The sequence below is a fragment of the Nicotiana attenuata genome, chromosome 7 (assembly GCF_001879085.1).
Source record: "Nicotiana attenuata strain UT chromosome 7, NIATTr2, whole genome shotgun sequence".
Taxonomy (NCBI): Eukaryota; Viridiplantae; Streptophyta; class Magnoliopsida; order Solanales; family Solanaceae; genus Nicotiana; species Nicotiana attenuata.
Window position 1 is genome coordinate 87,589,959 of NC_031995.1, and position 10,110 is coordinate 87,600,068.

Sequence of the window (10,110 nt, forward strand, 5' to 3'; positions counted from 1 at the left end):
CTTAGTACCAGGCCTGACGAAGGAACGGGAAAGGCAGGGAATAGGTTTTGGAAGGGTCCATGCTTTCTTTTTCATTCTTCTAGCTCGCCTTATATCTGCAGCACTGGGTTTGAAGCCTAAGCCAAAAGTATCCAGGTTTGCGGGAAGGGATACTGGCTGTACGATGCCTTGTAGAGAAGCACCCAAGCCTTTTCCAGGTATAAATCTGTTCTTCAGCATTTCCGACGCAACCATGACGGATGCAGCGGCTACCTTTGGCACAGGGATACACTTCCCTTCCGGGATTTTCTCAACTGATACCGTATCGAAGACTTGATAAACCCATGGGCCTTTGTCATTCTCAGCTTCTATAAAAGGCACAATGGCGTCACCCAGAATACACGAACTATCTTCCCCATGCACCACAATCTCTTGCCTATCCCATTCGAATTTGACCATCTGATGCAAGGTAGATGGCACTGCCTTTGCTGCATGGATCCAGGGGCGGCCTAACAAGAGATTGTAAGACACAGCCACATCGAGCACCTGGAACTCCATAGTGAATTCAACTGGGCCTATTGTCAGCTCCAGCACTATATCCCCAACTGTGTCCTTGCCTCCCCCATCAAATCCTCGCACGCAAATGCTATTCTTGTGAGTTCTCTCGCTGTCCACTTTTAACTTTTCCAGGGTGGAGAGAGGGCAAATGTTTGCACTGGACCCGTTATCAACAAGCACCCGGGTGACCACGGAGTCTTCACATTTTACCATGAGATAGAGTGCTTTGTTATGTTCAGTGCCTTCCAAAGGCAGCTCATCATCAGAAAATGTAACCTTGTGGACTTCAAAGATCTTGTTTGCTATTTTCTCTAAATGGTTCACAGAAATCTTATCGGGAACGTGGGCCTCATTCAGAATTCTCATCAATGCCTGGCGGTGCTCATCTGAGTGAATCAATAATGATAGCAAAGAGATTTGCGCCGGGGTCTTCCTCAACTGTTCTACAATGGAATAATCCTGTGCCTTCATTTTCTTCAAAAATTCTTCTGCTTCCTCTTCAGTTACAGCTGTCATCACCGGTGCCAGATTGTCTTTAGCTGCTTTAACCTTTCTCAATTCTTCAGGGGCAAAGCACCTCCCTGATCTAGTCAACCCATGAGTTTCGCACACTTCTTCTTTAACTTCTTTTCCTTGGTACATCACAGTCACCCTGTCATAATCCACGGGACAGCTTTTTCACTAACTACAGGCAACTGAGTCACCGGTTTAATGATAACTGGTTCTGTTCGAGCGCCTTTTACAACCAACACAGGCTTAACAACTGCTCCTGGTATTGTCACTTTAACAAGTTCTGGTTTTACTATCATAACTGGTTCACTGACTGTCCGTTCCACTGCGACCAATGCTTTCCTGCCAATAAATTTCTCATTTGCTTTATTTTCACTTGCCTTAATCATCACAGTTTGCGACGGCTTCTTGTATTCTCCCTTCTGCACTAACTCGATCATGTGAGCCTCATGATGAATTGGTAATGGATTCTGCGTGATATTGGGAGTCTCCGGAGCCTGTACTTCAATTCTCCGTGTATCAATAAGTTCCTGAATAGCAGTTTTCAGATGCCAACATTTCTCCGTGTCATGTCCTGGCGCTCCTGAGCAATACTCACAGTTTACTGAATAGTCCAGGTTCCTTGGGGGAGGGTTTGGCAATTTGGGTTCGATCGGGTTCAACATGCCCAACTGTCTTAGTCTGTGGTACAGGCTAGTGTAAGATTCACCCAAGGGAGTGAAAGTCTTCTTCTTTAGCAACCTATCATTCTTAAATGCGGAATTGGGTCGGAAACTGGTTCCAGCGGGATTTCTGTTGGTTCTTGGGGGTGGGTAGGTGTTTTGAGATGCGTAAGTATTTTGTGGAGTGGGTGCGCACCATTGTGCATGGGTAGGAGGTTGGGGTATGTCTGGGCATGGTGGACAGAGAAATGGGGAGCGGGAGGTGGGTAGTAATGCTGCGGTGGGCCATATGGGGTGTGGTTAAGTTTGGGGGTGAGGGCGAGGTTGGTGATAATATGGTGACGGACCCCTGGACCAAGCTCTTGATTCCACTACTGCCACCTCTTCTTTCTTCTTCTTTCCCAATACACCTCCGGTGCCGCTTTGAATAGCCTGAGTAGTTGCTTTGAGTGCTGAATAGCTCATAATCTTATTAGACTTGAGACCCTCTTCCACCATACTTCCCATTTTCACGACCTCATTGAAAGTTTTACCCACTGCGGACACCAGATGACCATAATAGGTTGGCTCCAAAGCCTGAAGGAAATAATCAACCATCTCATTCTCTTTCATTGGAGGATCGACTCTTGCTGCCTGCTCTCTCCACCGGAAACCATACTCTCTAAAGCTTTCTCCAGGCTTCTTCTCAATTTTAGTCAGTGAAAGACGGTCCGGGACAATTTCGAGATTGTACTGAAAATGACATGCAAATGCTTGAGCCAGGTCGTCCCAGGTGTACCATCGGGCATGGTCCTGTCGTGTGTACCACTCCACCGCTGCTCCACTTAGACTTTGACTCTTATCTTTTCCCCCAGCTCCTCTCATCTTGCTGCAGAATCCCCTTAAATGGGCCACCGGATCACCATGGCCATCATATAAGTCAAACTTGGTAACTTGAATCCTGCTGGCAACTGGACGTCAGGAAACAGGCACAAGTCCTTGTAGGCTACACTCACTTGTCCTCCGAATCCCTGCATATTTCGGAATGACTGTTCTAGGCTCTTGACCTTCCGGATCATTTCATCTTGCTCCGGGTTTTTGGGAGGCTTTTCTTCTTCAGCTGAGAGATCAAGGCGGGGAGTGTAAGGGTATGGTTCTGGGGGTTTGAAAGTGGCTTCGGGTGGGTAGTAGTGGTTATCATGAGTTCGGAACACGGGTTCGCTAGATGACCTGTGTAGCGTGGCAGGTGGGGGAGCCACGAACACTGGAGCGATTGGTGGTGGAGGACATGGAATTTGTTTGGGTGGTGGGGGTGGTGGTGTTTGAGAGGTGGTTCCGTAGTACTGCTGGTAAGTAGGGAAGGCAGGAGATGAGTTCACTGTGGGAGGATCTTGAGGCTGAGCTGGTGGTGGGAGGTAAGTGGGGTTAGCAGGATAGGTTGGTGGTGGATGTCCCTTTGACCAGGCCTGGTACATCTCGGCCATTTGTTGCTTCAGTTTATACATCTCCTCCCTCATTGCATTAACGTCCACTACTTCCTCCTCCCTGGATGGGTCGACAATGCTTGCTTCTAAATCCTGATTGACCATGTTTGACTTGTCCTTAGAGCGGGTGTTGTAAGGATGGGTTGCCAGAATGCCAGTCAACTTAACCACTTGCCTGGACTCATCAACAACAACTTTGTTAGCGGTTAGGGCATTAACAGATAGATAACCGCACATTGATGGGTGAATGCACCTAAGCAGTTAACCATTTCTTATTATGCCTTTGCTCGGTCACATGCGTCATCCCGGCTTGCCAATTGTAAGCTTTCTCTTCTTTTTCCTTCAAAATTAATTTTCCACTATTTTCTTTCCTTTTCTCTTTGTTTTGCTTTCCCTCTTTTGGTTTTCTTTTCTTTTTTCTGTCCCTTTTCATGTTTTTACCCCTTTTTATTATTACGGTCGAATCCTAATAGAGATTGCCTACATATTACGACCCCGCGTGAACCAGACCAAGCGCAGTTCGTAAAAAAATAATGGTAAAGCAGAAGCAAACATATTTATGGGAGTTTCAATTTTATTGATAGCAACTACGTCTATTACAAAGACTCAAAGCGGACAGATTAAACAGCCGACAGATTCTAATGCAGAGAATGACTACAGACTCCGCCCTCCCTATAAAAAATACAAACTCAATCAACTGACTGACTTTAAATGAAAAGGAAATACAGACTCCAACAGAAACGGAAATACGGACTCAAATGGCAAACTCTAGTTAAAAAGAAATACAGACTCAAAAGACGATCATGAATACATTAAAGCTCCTGGTGCCCGCGGGACATCGTTCGGTCTCACCGCGGGCCTATATGCAAGTTCCCCTTGAAGTCTGTCCAGGTCAATCATTATCTGCTTCACAAATATCATTACTGATGCAAAGAAGGTGGTACGGGTCATGTTCTCGCACATTTGGCATTTCCTGGTAATAGAATGAGCAACGGTTAAGATTCTCTCTCTAATTCTGCCTTTTTCTTGAAGCAACCGCCCTATCTGTTGGGTCCTAGCTTCCAAAGTTTTCTCAGTTGCCTGGCTTTGTTCCCGGAGGTGTTGCAAGTCCATTTCTAACTGTGCCAATGCCATGTAGAATTGCTCTCTCTCGACTTTGAATTCTTTTGCCTGTTTGATCATTCTGTTCTCTGTGGCAATGACCTTTTTCTTTAATCCTGTGACCTCATTGTCGTATTCTTCTTTCAACTGTTTAGCCATGCGGGCCCGTTCTTCCGCATTTTTAGCCAATTGTTTCCGAACCCCAGCTAATTCCTTTTTCGCTTTGTTGAGGTCAAAACTGTAGTCATTTACTTTTTGCCTTAGATTTTCTATAAGCTTTGTATCTTTGGCACTTCTGACAGGGTTGTCGGCCTGTAACTTCATCTTTTGGATTTGGGCTCGTAAGGCTTCATTCTCTTTGGCCAATTGTTTTCTCTCACCTTCGTCAGCCGCGACTTGCAAGCTATTTTCAAATCGGAGGTCTTGGACCTGTTTTTCCAATGCTCCTATGCGGGCCCTGTACTCATTTTCTTTAGCTAACCAAGCCCACTGTTCTTGCGATGATTCAGCAAACGCCCGGATGTGAGGTCTTTTAGCTGGCCTTTCGTGCTCATATTCTCTCCTATACCAAGCAAGGTATCCTGGCGACACTTCGCCTTTGGCTCGATCCTGTACGCAAGTATCCTCTTTTAAGTATTGGCATTCATTCCAGATCTGGCGGACTCTTGCTTCTGGGAACTGTCCGTCAGGGCTAATTTCAACCACCTGAGCACTAAGATCGCCATCTTTTGGCACTATTTGGCACCTACCGAGTTGCCTTAAAACCCGATACGGGGCGTAGGGCTGGATGCTCTTAAGACCCATCAAAAGGAAGTGCGACCCCATTGCTGGCATATATATAATTTCGTTGACAGGCAACCATCCAAACGTCCACTCTATTTGACTAGCAGTGAGGGATCGAAAGTATAAAGTCCAACCCGTGAATCCCTCAGGCAAGCTGATCCCCTTAATCCTTGTGTAAAACTCTTCTATACATGTCTTCTTTGTATAACTCAGGAACTGAGGACGATGGCACAAGTGTTCGGTCATCCACATCTGCAACAATAAATTGCACCCCTCGAAGAAGTCTCCCCCGGCTTTGCAAGCTGTAAAAGCGCGGAAGATTTCGGGTAGTATCATGGGCGAAAGGGTGCTTTTGGCTTGGGTGAGTAGAGTGCTGACAACTCCGGCTATTTTTATGTCAATGTTTCCGTCTTTCCTTGGAAATACCACAAGCCCCAAAAAGACCACCATAAAGGCAAAACGTCTATGCTCCTCCCATTTTTGGCGATTCCCTTTGCTACATATCTTGTTTTCCGGGTTGTTGAAACCTCCTATATGGCCATATCTGTGATAAATGAAGTGTGGAGTACAAAAGCCGTTTGCCAAATCTGCATTATGGACCGTCCTGCTTATTTTCAATGAGTCTAAAAATCTGTGCACAACCACAGCTCTCGGGGCAACCAAGTAATTTTGCCTTAAAGGAACCTCATCTTTTCCGATGTAGCCGACTATTTCTTCCAGTGTCGGGGTCAACTCAAAGTCCGAGAAATGGAAGACGTTATGTGCCGGGTCCCAACAAGTGACCAACGCTCTGATGATGTCTCCCCGAGGCACAATCTCTAACAAACCGGTAAGCCCTTTCAAATATTTTTTGACCTCATCTTGCCCTTCTCCTCCTAAGTCGCTCCACCACAGACGCAACTCCAAAGGGATTTTATGCATGATTGAAAAAGGTTCATTTTGAGTCGTGCTCATCCTGCACATTTATTAAGGTGATTTAATCACTTATTTGACCTGACAATGAAAAATGACACTATTTTTTGTTCAAATTTCCAATTTAAAACAAATGACCGGTGTTGCAAGTACGGCCTTTCAGCACTTCGGGGAGAAGATTTTAAGGCTGTGCCTGCTAACCGCTAAAACGGACTCAAGGTGGCTGTTCTTTGCAAAAACAGCCTTCCGACGCCCTTTGGGGACATTTGGCTTATTTTAAGCAAGAATGGAGGCACCCGACTTATTCATGACGAAATTTAAAGTAAATTGGCATTTTTGGCTATTTTTGAAAAAGGGGAGGTTGGACCCGATGGGGGTTGCCTACGTATTTCACATCCGGTGAGAATCAAACCTGCGTAGTTCGGGCAAATAAAACTAACTATTTTCGAAAACTAAACTCTTTTTTCTTTTCCATTGGCAAACAAACAAACTAAAAAAAACTACTTTTCTTCTTTTTCTTTCATTTTCTCAAAAATCCGACAGCATTTCGGCACTACTTGGACATTGGTTTTTCTAATATAGGTAATTAACTCTCCATACTGCTATTTTCTCTTTTTCTCTCTTTTTTTTCAATAGCCCAGATATTCAAAGCCGGTCAGCATGCGAGTCCAAAACAGATAAATGCACAAATAGGATGCATCAGGATGGTCCATTATATTAGGACCTGTTAAAGTGACAATACCAGATTTTAAAATCCCCTTTTTGGGATCGAAAGTATGAAGTCCACCCAAACAAACTCTCAAATATCCCAGGAGGAAGTATAGAAAGGTAACACTCAATAGGCAACCAAACTCAGCTTAATTGAACTTAAAATCACTTGAAATTGCACTGAAACACTTCTGAAAATTTCAGCAGCTCAACAATCAACCAAAATCAAATCAATCCAACTCAATTAGAAGAATGGAATTTAACAATTAAAAATCAATATTAACTAGGTTTTTCTAATAAAACGATAATATTTTTTGGATTTTTACTGATTTTCTAATGTTTTTGGATTTTGGAAGGTTTAAATTTCAAATTGAAATCTGAAATTGAAAGAGGAGTTTTGGGGGAACTTTTTGGAGGCTCGCCAAACTTCTGTTTCAAGGAAATGCATATGCCATTTTATAGGCATGAGGAAGGGCAGCCCTCAAAATACTTTATTTACCAGGTAGCCCCTTTATTTTCTAACTTGTTGCTCAATTCTACACCCTAATTTAACTGAAATGTGACTTAACCCCACACCTAGAGGCTTCTAGGAAATTCTAGCTAGATTCCATACCATGAATTACCCCAATTGCCCCTAACCTTATTCTGGAATTTTTGAATTACCCTAACTAGACCCCAGCCCCCTTTCTTATCCTAATAAACTATCAACTATAACCAATTCCCTGGAATTAACCAAAAATAACAAAAGAGAATTATCTAATCGTTGAACCAAACCAAGCTAATTAACTATCAGATTACTAATTAAAACAATCACTATTGAAGAATTCCACTAAACTAATCATGTAATTATCAACTATCAATCCTAACACTGAACGATTACGCATCAATATGTGAACCCAAATGAACAAATAACAAACATGAATCAACTAATTACCCTCAATAACTAAGAGGCAGAATGGATTTGGAAACAATTAAGACTAAGAAAGAAGTAGAAATTAACTTGGCAACATTCTTTAATCACATGCAATCAAAACAAAAACAAAACTAAATATCAATCAAACAGAAAAGAACTCACTAAAATCCAGATAAGTCTCGCAGTCTCAATTCGACCTTGTCTGGCGAAATTCGAATGCTGACAATAGTAGAAACCTTACTAAGGAAGCCCTGGGACCTTGTAACATCCATTTGAATCATTTCAGAACATCTAGGGTTTTTGGCCGGAAAACTAAAAATTGAGATTTGAGAATTTCCGGCCATATTCGAGGGATGAGGTTAACGGAATTAGGTAGAGGAGACTCAGGCGAACCTAGGGTGTTAATTTGGGACTATTTGGCATACTTTGGGTCTTGGCTAGAGAATCTTTGGTTTAATATTTGACGTTTTTGGCCGCGATTTGAAGGAGACCATTTGCATATTTGGAAAGAGGGTGAAAAGGGGAAGCTGGGGTGTTATTTTGGTGGCCAATGGGGTGACCGGCATTCGCCGGCGGCGGCTAGGGTTTGGGTTGTTTGAGACGAATCAGTGGATTTTGAGGGAAACCAAGCTCACGTTTGAGAAGAGGGTGTTAAGACGGTGTGATGGTGTGTTTTTGGGAGCCATTGGCTTAGGTCACGCTCGCCGGCGATAGGGTTCCGGCGAGGTAACAGTGAGGGAGGCGGAGAAGGAGAGATACGAGGAAGAAGGATATGTTTTTTAGGGTTAATGGATTTTCAGACACTTTTATCAATTATTGCAAAGTGAGTTGGGACCGTTGGATTGCAGGCAATGGACGGTGAAGATTGATTGACACCTAAAACAGCGTCGTTTTGATTTTTGGAATGGATGGACCGGACCGGGGTTATAGGGCTGGGTCAATGAGATGGGCTTGGGGTGTTTTGAGGGGTTTTGGGCTCAATTTAGCCCAAGGCTGATGGCCTGATTTATTTAAAATCAATTAATCACCTTCTTTTTGTATTTCATCTTCATTTTATATTATTTTTTTTTATATTCTTATCTTGTATTTTTCTGATTTTATAAAATGTAAAAATTAAAACCAATACTTAATATAATTCGAGATTAAACTATTCAACTCCTGAAAATTCTTAAAATTCTATTTAAAAGATAAATGCAACTAGTTAACAAATTAAAGTGTCAAAGAAACTATTTTTAGTGATTTTCTTAATTTTGTCTAAAACAATTAATACCTNATTTTCTTTAATTTTTGTTCTAAAACAAATTAATACCTAATTAATACTAAAAATGTGAAATTAAATACCTATATGCAAATGCATATTTTTGTATTTTTAATATGAATTATCATGCAATCAATTAACACCAAATTCAACAAAACCCACAAAAATTGTAAAATTATTTTATTTGAAACTTTTGGAATAATTTGCTTAGGGCAAAAATCACGTGCTCACAATATTTATATTTGGGGACTACTGATCGAGACCTCCGGTAGATCCCCCGCGCGTTGATAGTTGGACTACGGGACGAGATCCCGGGAGATCCTTTGGACGGATATATATATATATATATATATATATATATATATATATGATGGACTACGGGACGGTATTCCGGGAGATCCACTGGATAGTTGTGATTGGGACCACAGGACGATATCCTGGGAGGTACCCCGGTTGTTATCTCTGTGTTGAACCGTGTTTCTTTCCGTTGTTTGTTTGTCTCTGTCCTAGTTGTTGCTGTTCTTTCAATGCTATGTTAATTCTTACTATTGCACTTATTTATACTGTTTTACTCACATTGTTAACCCTTATATCTTATTTGATCTCAGTAGGGCCCTGACCTTCCTCGTCACTACCCGACCGAGGTTAGGCTTGTCACTTATTGAGTACCGCTGTGGTGTACTTATGCCCCTTCTGCGCATTTTTTTCATGTGCAGATCCAACTACTTCTTCTCAGGCTTACCATCCTTGAGGCAGGGAGAGCATTTGGAGACTTCGAGGTACATCTGCTGCGTCCGCAGACCGAAGAGTCTCCATATTTATTCTATCTCGTAGTATTAGCCCTTCTATCATACCGTTGATGTAGACATTCCGGAGTTAGAGAATTTTTACTATATTTCTCTCAGCTTGTGTTTCCGTGAGTTTACGGGTTTTGGAATAGCATTGTGGAAGTTCGTGATATTGGGTTGTATGTGCCGAGTGGCATTTTACATTTCGTTTCCATTTTGTTAAAATCTTGGTTTTAAGTTACTTCTTCCGCCAGTTTTGTTTATTTTTCTGCATTGTTAGGCTTACCTAGTCGTAGATACTAGGTGTCATCACGACATTTCACGGAGGGCGAACTGGGGTCGTGACAAGTTGGTATCAGAGCTCTAGGTTCATAGGAGTCACGCATCACAAGTCGGTTTATTGGAGTCTCGATGATCGGTACGGAGACGTCTGTACTTATCTACGAGAGGCTATGTAACTGTTAGGAAAATTTCC